This window comes from Neodiprion fabricii, chromosome 6 (assembly GCF_021155785.1).
Source record: "Neodiprion fabricii isolate iyNeoFabr1 chromosome 6, iyNeoFabr1.1, whole genome shotgun sequence".
NCBI classification, from domain to species: domain Eukaryota; kingdom Metazoa; phylum Arthropoda; class Insecta; order Hymenoptera; family Diprionidae; genus Neodiprion; species Neodiprion fabricii.
The window spans coordinates 24,355,561-24,366,516 of NC_060244.1; positions in this window are offsets into that span (position 1 = coordinate 24,355,561).

Consider the following 10,956-nt stretch of genomic DNA (forward strand, 5'->3'; position numbering starts at 1 on the left):
GCAAAATTCAAAATGGCCGTATCAAAATGGCGGTAATTTTGAAAGGCAGCCAGAACGGTCGAGCTCTGACTCGATTCCCTGATTGTTTCCCATTTATTCCTACAGGCCGGACTCGTTAACTGATCCATGTATAACAATTGAATATACCTATGCGTATACAATATACATGAGTGTGCGTGCGTGCGTGTGTCCGAGAAATGATGAAAAGCGCGGAAAACGACTCGATCCATTAGACCGACACTCTCGATCGATCGTGCCAAGTCAGTCGTAGATCATCGTCGACAAATGGAGAGTTCCGAGAGTTCTTCACGCTGGTATTTATTATTCGAAACTTTCCCTCGAGAAATGTATATCCGAGTCAAAGAAGCGAGGGACCCCCTGCGAACCATTTCGCGAACACGATATAACAACATCGCTGGCCGCGCGGAACCCGCTCGACCGCGTCGCTTCAAACGCATCGCTCGTTTCCGAAATCCACTTTTCCGAATTGCCCCTTTATTGTTTCACGTCTCTCCGGGAGCGTTAAGGTGCCGCCCACGCATCCTCGTGCTCACATTCGCATTTCGTTTAGATTTTTCACGACCCGAGGGCTCGATAAGAGACTGAAATACGTATGACGTAACGTATTATACTCGCATATTATGCCCAGGCAAATTCCTTCGCATCCATTATACAGCCTTTACATACACCGCATCTTAATCCGACTTCCACGTTCTTGGAAGAGAAACGCGTCGTTTACGCGCTCGTTTTACTCTCTTCAGTATTACGGCAATAGTATACCAGTGACATCATCGTCGTTGAGAGCGGATGCCGCGGAGGAAGCGTTACGGGCGCAACACTCGTTACATTCGGATTGTCTAATTAAATATAATAAAATCGAGACGACGTTTCGCCATCGTTATACGATATATACGCTCGATCGGCTATTTTTCACAACCGCGAACGTGGACGCGAGTGTTGCCGTGATTTAATATATTTTTACGAATATGGGCACGGCCGAGGAATTTATTCGGCAGTCCTTGCGAGCTGACGGTTTTCATTAGCGTTCAAAATTTTGTGAACCTTGCGTCGAACGAAAGGTCCGGTGATATCGTTGGCCACTTCCTGTGGAAACTTTTCAGCGCGGTTTACCGCGGCATCCTTGCTCTGCTTCTGATATTTCAGTTTCAAAGGACTTGAGCTGCGGGAGGCGAGCAAAGCTGCGAACGGCGTCGGTGCTTTGATAAAACCTGAAAGTAACATTATGGAGAATAATGAATTGTTCGCGTGGAAAGGTACGCGCTGTTGTTATTATCAGCATTATTACCGTCGGTTTACGAACAGCGAAGGCGAAGACAGGTAACGAACGCTAAGATCCTTGCAGCTTGAATCGATGAAACGCGATGCGATGCGGACGGCGAGAGAGGGTTATAAGTATCAAAGTTAGCCGGCCGAAGGCGAACAATCAACGCTAGGAAAACTTCTTATACACCTCTCAATTAGCTCGACTAACACTCAAGTAAGTCGTCTTCGTTCCTTCCGTCGAATCTCTCACGGTTTTAACAAAAGGGATGCGTTTTAACGACGAAGCCTTTTGTTCGCTACTTCGGACCACTTGTCTGCGAGAGTTACCTTCGAGCCGGATTCACTCTGTATAGGATCATTATATCTGTAAGATTCGTTCAGTGTCTGTTTCTGAAGGGTTCGCCAGTAAAGGAGCCACTTGTAAAATTACCGACCATTCGCCGTCTTTGGATCGTTTTTTTGTTATTTATTTATTTTTTTTTGTCAACAAAAGATAGACACCTTAGATCTGCTTGACTTTCACTGTGAAAAATAAAAGCATTCGATAATGTCCGCTTGCACTTATTTCAAATACTGACCGTCAATTCCGAATAGCTACTCGACATCGGCGGAAAAGTAAACGCTCCGCATATGCAGCACAGATCGAGAAGGGAAAAAGTTTTCGCGAGAATCGTCAATTCTCTGAAACCAGTAGAAACTTTCCGATCGCTTCGGTTTATATCTTTAAAACTTTTTTAATATACAATTTCAGTGATTGTCTTTTTTTCTTGTTTTTTTTTTTTTTTTTTTTTACACTCGACAGCAAGCGATGACTGCTTGCGGTTATGCAAAGATAAGACGCGTTGCTTCGGTCAAATAGAATTAGTGCCTGTTTATTTACGACCCTGATCCGTCAAGTTTTTGCAAATTTATTAAAATCTCGTGATAACTGTTGCAGATACTTTTTAGAGACTTTCTATAAATATTATATATTGACGATAAAAACCTGCCTCATTGCCGAAGAGTCCGACATGCAAAGTGTCGCGTGACCGAACCAATTGAACGCAGATGTATTAGGTGGTGGAATTAATTCGTAGCGTTTTTTTTATTTTTTTATTTTCACGAAAACAGATTTGTAAAACACTGCGAATTAATTCCAACACCTAGTAATTGTTCAACATGGCAATTTCGTGGTGAACGTATAAAAGGACAAAACTCGAGAGTGGGCAGTAGCGACCGTGTCAGCGCTTTTTCAGAGTTGACGGCTCATTTTTAAAACATGAAATCAATGTTTCTGCATAATTTAAAACCCCGAGCGTGTTCTCGCGAGGCTTCTTGGAGCATATAAGCTCCAACTTTTATGAGGTACTTTTATTTTCTCCTTTCTGCATACATCTATACCGATATCTTGCAACCTATACTCGTAGTAGGCCATCCTCGACCTGTGGCAGATATCTATATATCTATATATATATGCCTTTGTGCACGACGTACCAGCTCTCTTATCCACCCACGCACTGCTTCTGCTTCTGCCGCTGTGTCATTTGAAAGAGATCTAGTGCTGCCTAATATTTTTCACGGCCTTTGTTGCCCACCTTCTCCTCCTGTGCTTCCAAAGCGAGATTGAAGACTCCCGCGACAAACTTTTACTTGGCTTCCCATCCTCTCAGGGCAAGAGAATATCGTAGAAGAAAAAAAAAACACGTTTTATTTAGATATATAAAGACCCGCTACATTCTTCCTCTTTTATTTATACCTCGCTCACCAAACTTCAACAACTATAAGCTGCACCCACGCCTCGCTGATACATAATTGAATAAACTTTTTTTTAAAGCATTTTTCTTTGCTTCTTTCTCAACATTCACAGTAAAAACATTCTTACTCTTACATATTCACCGTAAAATCCTACGATGAGTGAGAAAAATCATTTTTCTGCTCAAAAATCTTTATTCATCGCGGAGAAATTACGAAAATTTTCGACACGTTAAACGATTCCTCCCAACAGATCAGTTTCACCGATTTTGTAAGACAACTACTTCATACAATAATGTGGTTTTTGCAATGTTACTTCTTTGGCATTGATGCATGGTGTAGTTTCACACAATCAGTAAAAATTCTTCAATTTGAAGAAATTTTTTACTCATACCGCTTAGAATCAGACAGGCGATTTAAGAAACATATCTCTCAGTGCGGTAACCTACATAAATAAGGTTGATAAAGAAGAATACTCTTCAATTCACGCCTGATATATTTCGAGTTTATTTATTTATTTTTCTTCGATTTTTCATTGAAAATCATAATCACGTGTTGTTCAACGGAGGTATAATTACAGCTGATATTCAAAGCTGTGTATTTGATGATCCCAACGGCGCCCGCGGAAGTGACGGAAGAACGATGAAACGCGGGGATGAAATATAGTCGAAATCGAAAAGAAGAAAAGGAAGAACGAAAAGCAAAAAAAAAAAAATAAAAAATGAAAAAAAATAAACCGAAAGGAAGAGAAAAGCGTTCCCGGTGAAAAGGTTTTACGATATTATAATGCGTTAGTACGTATCTATATCTCCTTTCTTCTCGCCATCGCACAAAGAGGTTTCAAATCATCCGACAGATGGTCGAAGCGGGTATTTGGGCGTAAAAAATTTTATCCGGCAAGAATCTAACCGGCAACTATAGTCCCGTAACTCGGTTTAAAATTCGGACGTTTCTCTCCTACACGCATCACGCTGTAAAGCTCTTCGATCTATAGCTATTGTCCCACGGGAAACGGCTGCAGCCTAAACCGGGGTCCAGTTTCCTCCGGTGAATTTGTTCCGCCGTCACACCTGAGGGTTCCATTTCTTCCTATCGGTCAGGGGAACAGGGCAATCTCCTTTCATCGGGCAACCTTTGACCCCCCCGCAGCCTCGCCTCGAAGGGAAAGGACCGCGGCTATCGCCATCAACCGAGTCGTCGTCTCCTCACTTATCGTTCCTCGTTATATCCTTACACCCATCTCGTCCAGTTCCAACGATACAAATCGTCACTTTCCGGCTCGACCCTCAAAGTCCACGCCCCTCGGGTCAAAGGCCGTTGAGAGCACGCGGCGCCGATCTAATTGTAATTAGAAACGCTGAATTTTACAGACTAGCTCGGGATTAATCGTTTTTCAAAAAGGTTGATCTACCAAACGAGTCGCGATAACCAGTAGAAACGACGAGGGAACGTGCATCCTCAACACATCGTATCCAGCTCTTTTACGTGCGTGACGAATAGAAGATTAAATTCAATGAATTATCGTTAAAGCCTTTGGAAATACTTTATAGACATCCATTCCTTTTTTACAGATCTTCCTCCGCAGTATCATAAATCCGGATAACATTTCGTCACGGTTAAATGTACGTATGTAATAATTAGTGGCGATTAGAAAGACGATTTCACGCAACTACGTTCGGTTTCAACTTCAGAATACCCAAAAAAGGTCCGCGTACCGCCGACGCCGCGACGCGATGGGTCGTAAATTCTACTCCCTGCACTGTGACTGTCGCTAATTGTGGTAAATGTAGGGAAGGTTTTGTTTATTTTTTATTTCAGATAACCGTACGTACGATCCCGCTGACGGGTGGAAATGTCAAGCGGAAATTGATTGAGTTTGGTTTTGAACGCGGTGCCGGGGTTGCGATATTTATATTTAGACAAAAATGGGCGTTGAGGTGAGAAATTCCGATCGCCTGTTATTCCCTAATTTTTATTTTGACCTCGTCCAGACGGCGGGCTTCGGATAATTGATGCTTTCGGCGTGACGTTAATGAGGCTATTTAATTAAAACGAACTATTATCGATCCTCCTACAGGCGGGAAGGACCGACCCGATACTAACTGCGTTATATTTCGCGCTCCGCGCGTTGACGGTCATTTTTCCCTCTATTATAAACGCGCCGAGGTTAATTTTAGCCGAGGAGACAGGCCGTCTGAGGAAATTTATTTAGGAACAAGAAAACGCTTCTCATCGCGTGACGTTCCGGTTTTTCGCGCCTCCGGCTCGCCCTTCATTGACAGATTTGGCTGACGGAAAGGACTCCGCCTACCTCAAAATTAGAAAAATAAATTATGCATGTGGCGTCGGTGACACGCGGCGTGTGTAAATATCCAACACGTGCTCCGCCGCGTTCAGAAGCACGCTCTTACCTTTGACGTTCCGTCATTGTCGAGCGAAAAAGGGCAACGAGGGTGGGCGAAATGGTCGTTCGGGTATCGTCGCTCAGAATTGGTGAAAAAGGCGAGAACTCCCTCCGGCTGCATCGAAGGCCTGCAGCTTTTCGTCGGAGAATTGGCAAGACGGCGACGCGACGGTTCCTCACCAATTCATGACGCATCCCATTCCGAGACTCCCGGACACAAGGTTCGCGTGTAAAGTCGAGGATACAACCGTGCCGAATACTTTCAACCCCCCCACGTCTTTCCTCGCTCGCTTGACTGCGACACAAGAGCTGTTCAGGGTTGGCTTACCCCTTGTTGTGAAAAAATACAGAAAGCTTGACGGAAGAATGGAAACGTTGGAGGGCAAAAGCGAGTTAGCGGAAAAACTATGAGGTTCTTCGTCACCCTCGGATTTTTGTTTAAGGGAAAAACCCGATCAGAGTATAGCGGAATTGCCGATAGACGAAGGCAGAGTGCATTTTTCCCCCCGCTTCGTAGGTAAGTCAATCATATTTATATTATTATTTTTTGATTCGCCCCTGCGGAATGGAATGGAAGCAGTGAATCAATTTACGGCCCGGCGTACGTCCTTTGAGATCGGTTAAGCAGCATTTCCGCAAGGAGACGTTGCACCCCGCGCCGGTGGCACATCCCCCTTTTTTCTTCTTAATGGCGGGGGGCTTCGCTAATGTCTTTGTCGTGTCGACTGTCGACAAATCGCCCTTTGAAGACCGGTGGCTCGACCCCCGTAACCACCCCAGCTCATCCCGGCGAATGCTAACCCCATTTTCGATTCGTCCACACGTACGTGAACGTAGACGTGTGTACGCTGCACACGTAACCGGATGTAGGTATTCCACGTCGAGCGATGACGTCACTTGCCGGAAAGCGGATTTTTAAGATATATGTATATGTATACATATATATTAAGGTGTTTCGGAAACGAAATTATTTGCCATTTTTCATCGCGGCGTCCCTTAAGAAGCTTGTTTACGTTAAAACAAAGGACTACTGTCAAAAGATGAGCGTTATAAGTTACGTGGAAGATTGCGCTCTGTTGATTCTTCATTTTTGTACATTTTTTTAATCTTTTGAAGTATCGTGAGTGAATTTTTTTTTATTTTTGCTTTTTCCTTATAACAGTCACAATATCAATTTACGTCACAAAGTAAACCCACACTTGTAATATTTAGCCTCCAGTTGATATTTGAGGAGCGTATCTGACGACTTTTTCATTAAAATCTCATAAAGTAGCCAAAGTTTAATACGAACTTTTAATTTAGGAGAATAAGATTCCCGGCTCGTATATTGTCCTGTCATGGATCTTTGGGTCGAATATAAGTGTCAGGAAAGAAATAACAATTGAAGTTCTGCAACGTGTTTCTTCGCGAATTCAAAAACAAAATATGTGGAATAAAGTGAAAAGTCAAATGAACGCTATCTTTTCACTGAATCTTTCTTTCAACCTAAACAAACAAAATCGCAACTTATTTTTTATATACATATATATACATTTGTCGGCGGATCCGTTATTGCATAAGCTAGTTCCTCGCGTACCATAAAGGAAATAAAGTTTCTTACCTTTGTATTATACAATATTCGACTTGTAGACTGCACGGTTATAATAGGTAGGTGAGTAGGTATCTACACACTGTCCCTTGAGAGGTCGGAACCCATCGTCACGGGAGCACTGGCGTGCTGAACCAGTCGAAAGCTTTTCAGCGATCTCTCATACCTTATGTATTCCCGCAAGTGCTCGAAGCAGCAGGATGAAATACGTAAGAAAAGAGCCGGCCGGCAGCTCTTCAATTTTTACTACCTTCTTCTATGTATTTTACATTACGCTTCCAGGCACGAACTTTTGCCCACGCGCCTATTATATTATTAGGTACGACATGTACTTTCTATTCTCTTTATCCGACAATTTTTTTCATTATACATATCATACATCAAACGATACTGTTCCGTGTCTGATAATGCGGGAGTCCCTGTGATGTCGGCTTTATAAATTATTCGAACAGATTACCTCGATTTTTCTCTTTTTCACAATTTATCTCGTACGCTTGAAATATTAGATGCAGATGGCAATTTTGCAAATTTTCCAAAAAGCCTGGGATCAAGTACGCTACCACTCGGTACGTTGGCTTTACATCGGGAGCTCGTGTGCGTGTCCTAAACTCATTAAATTCGCATCGCGATCAATCGCTTTTTCGCCAAAGTATAAAAGAAACCGAAGTCATCGCATTATATGAAACGCCAAATTTCTTTAGTTTTGTCAAAAAATTCAGTCACAACTTTTGCTGAATTTCGGTTCGAGGGTTGCCATATATTTTTGCCGTGTGTAATTAAACATTTTAATGAACGTTAACAATCAATGTTTGATTGCTGATTTCAACGAATTTCATTGAAAAATTATCATCGATCAAGCAAGGGTGCAGTAATATCACTGCGCCAAGTTTTTTCTTTAATTTCTTTCACCAAACTTTTTTACAACTTTAAAATTTATTCAACCCTCGCTGCCGTTATATCACAAACATACAAACGTTATATATCTATTAACGACGGAATGTTCGTCGGAAGATCGTTGAACGCGGAGATCTTTGGCGTTTCTTGTTTTGGTCCATGGTAGTTATACTTGAAGTTTCGGGAGGGTGCAGCGACACGAACAGAGAGTCTGCGGGGAGCGAGCACAGCGATCGCTAATCGCAAAAGAGAAGGAGACGACATCTGGCGCCAGTGGAAATCTAATTTCGACATCTTCATTCTAGGCTGACTAATTCCGATACATATGGCGGGGCTGGTAATTCGATAATGAAAAATCTACATCCGGTGGATAATGAGAAAGAAAACAAAAGAAGAATCGAGGGAAAATTTCGCGTGGGAATTAACAAGGTCCGGTAATTTTATTCCGCCTTGCGTTTAGCCCACCACTTTCCTTTCTTCTCTTTCTTCGTTTCCATTTTTTCAAACACCCGTCTCTTCTTCCCGTTCGGAATTAAACCCCAAGAAAAAACGGCGCTAAGGTAAACATCGAGAGGGCTTTTACACCAGGCGTGGTTTTACGCACACCCACCTACCGGATCTGATTTATTGCCGATTGGCGTAACGTGGACCAAAAAATATTTCGGGATTTTCGCGCCGCTTATATACATATATATACATATATATATGTGTGTATTTTTGTATATACACATTACACATCTATACAAGTTGACCACGCGTAAAAGCTCGCAAAGCTTCCGTGCCTAACCTCGTATCAAACACGTGAAACTCTGAGGTTGAATCACCTCGTTCGCACTCTCCCGCAGCGGTCCTCGATCGTCTATTTCAAAGCTTTTTTTCAGATTCAAACAAGACAAAGAGATGAAAAAAAACACCGACGACACACGCCCGTCTGACACGCGCGGCTATCAATCCTGAGGACTTTTTCTTCTTCTTCTTCATTCGAATTCCATCGAAATTGCGAACAACGGGAGGCGGGGTAAGAAAAAAAAAATAAATAAATGTAGGTACCTACGCGTATACGTTACGGAATGGAGCGATTCTCGTTCCGAAGACGAACGTTTATACAGGTATACTACCTGGGGCTAATAAAACGAGTGAAAAATATTCACCTGATATAGGTGCATAAAAATATCTTCAATCACGTTATATCCAGCTGAATGTGAAGGCCGTTTATTTTCAATACTTACAATTCAAACGAGACTGCCATGGATCTTTTCGCCTTTCCATTGAACACAGTTATGTAATTGAAGGATTAAATCGTACCGATATCGATGATGTTACACACCACGCAAACGAGCCACAAAAATGGGTAAAAAAATGTCTAAATCGATGCTTCGAAACGTCAAGAGTTACAGGAGTCGAATCGAGATGAAATCCGAGCGTGACGGATCCCCGAGATCGATCGCGGGATCGCGTAATATAGATCTGTCCAAGAGGAAGGGAGGGAGGCAGAGCTAGGCGTCGTGGCCGTAACTGCATTCGAAGAAATAACTTTTACGTATCTTCGTTGTAAGAAAAAAGGCATCCCTCCCCGGTGTAGATATATCTAGAAGCGATCGTTCTCTCAGCCGAAACCCCGTCGCCCTGTCCTAATTTCTATTTCCGTTTCCTATCCTGACGTCATCTCCCGCACATCGTGAACCCCATATAATCGGTTATGTGACGCTCCGTTTCATCCTCGCATATGTATATCGAACAGTGCTGCACCGACTCTACCCTGCACCCTTAACGTTCGTTCGGTCCGTTACACGAATGTAGATCAGATGCATTTTCACGTTACGCGTATGCGAATGGAGCATTCCACGCGAACTCAACGAACGACGGTCCAGCACTATTTTTGGTTTTGTTCAAAAATTTTCATGCTATTGTCCCAGCTTCGAAACCTGGCACCCTGAATTTTTTAATATTTTTTTTTTCAAGTAAATTTTTTCTATGATTGAAAATCAACGTGTCTTTGATCGTAAAAAAGTGTGAGCTTCTACTCTTGTTTAAGCTTTTTGAAGAAAGTAAAAATTGAAAAAACAATAGACGCAATTGTCCGTCTTTTTGGGCTGCTGATCAAACATTTGTTCGCATGATCCAGGATTTAATAAAATTTTCGCTACTTTGGAGTTTGGAAAATTGAATAAAAATTCTTGATAAAAATACAAAATGATGAGAGTCCGACGTCGTTCGAGTTGTCGTGGAATGCCCGATATATACCAGCCATTCGCACCGCGACACGTCGTAATTCTGATCTCCTTTTCCTCCGCCTCTCCTTGTAATACTCTTGAAATTTCAACATTAATCCTTCACGAACATCTATCGGTCTGAAATTTCCGCGCGCATGTTATTCAAACTTGGCGAGCATTAGGTTGAATAATACAGGGATTTATTCGTACTCGTGTAAGGCGGCAGGCGTGCACGAAGAACCTAATTCGCATAACGCGATATCCACGTACTTATATGACGTAGTAACCGCGGGGAGGAGAGTGAGGGAAAATGAGGGAAACGAGGGAGAGACGGAGAGTCGAGTCACGGTCGGGCAGGTTTCACTCAAGCGTATCAAAGCTCGGTATGATTGGATAATCTCTTTCTCTAACGGGTGTTCCCAGGCGAAATGAATACGCGGTCTTCTATCCGTTGCTCGCTGTTTGTTTCCCCCCGAGATCGTTGATACCTACCAACCTACCAACCTACCAACCTTTGCCGAGGTTCAACCACCGACCCTTCGAAGAATCCTCGAGTTCCCGGAATCGGAAGATGAATTTTATTACTCTTTCTTATAGCTCGGCTATACACTTGAGCTTTCACGCCATGGTGCAACCTACTCCCCATGTGGAAAACTCGTCCGACGGTTGGTTTTTTTTGTTGTTGTTTTTTTGTTATTCTTTTTTTTTTTTTTTACTTTCTTACAACTCTTCCACGCTGCGGAATTTATATTTCTAGAAATAAAACCGTCAAGCTGAAAACCATACCAGCTGCGAATGACTCGAATTAACCCTTTCACCTTAAAATGAAAACATTAACTCTG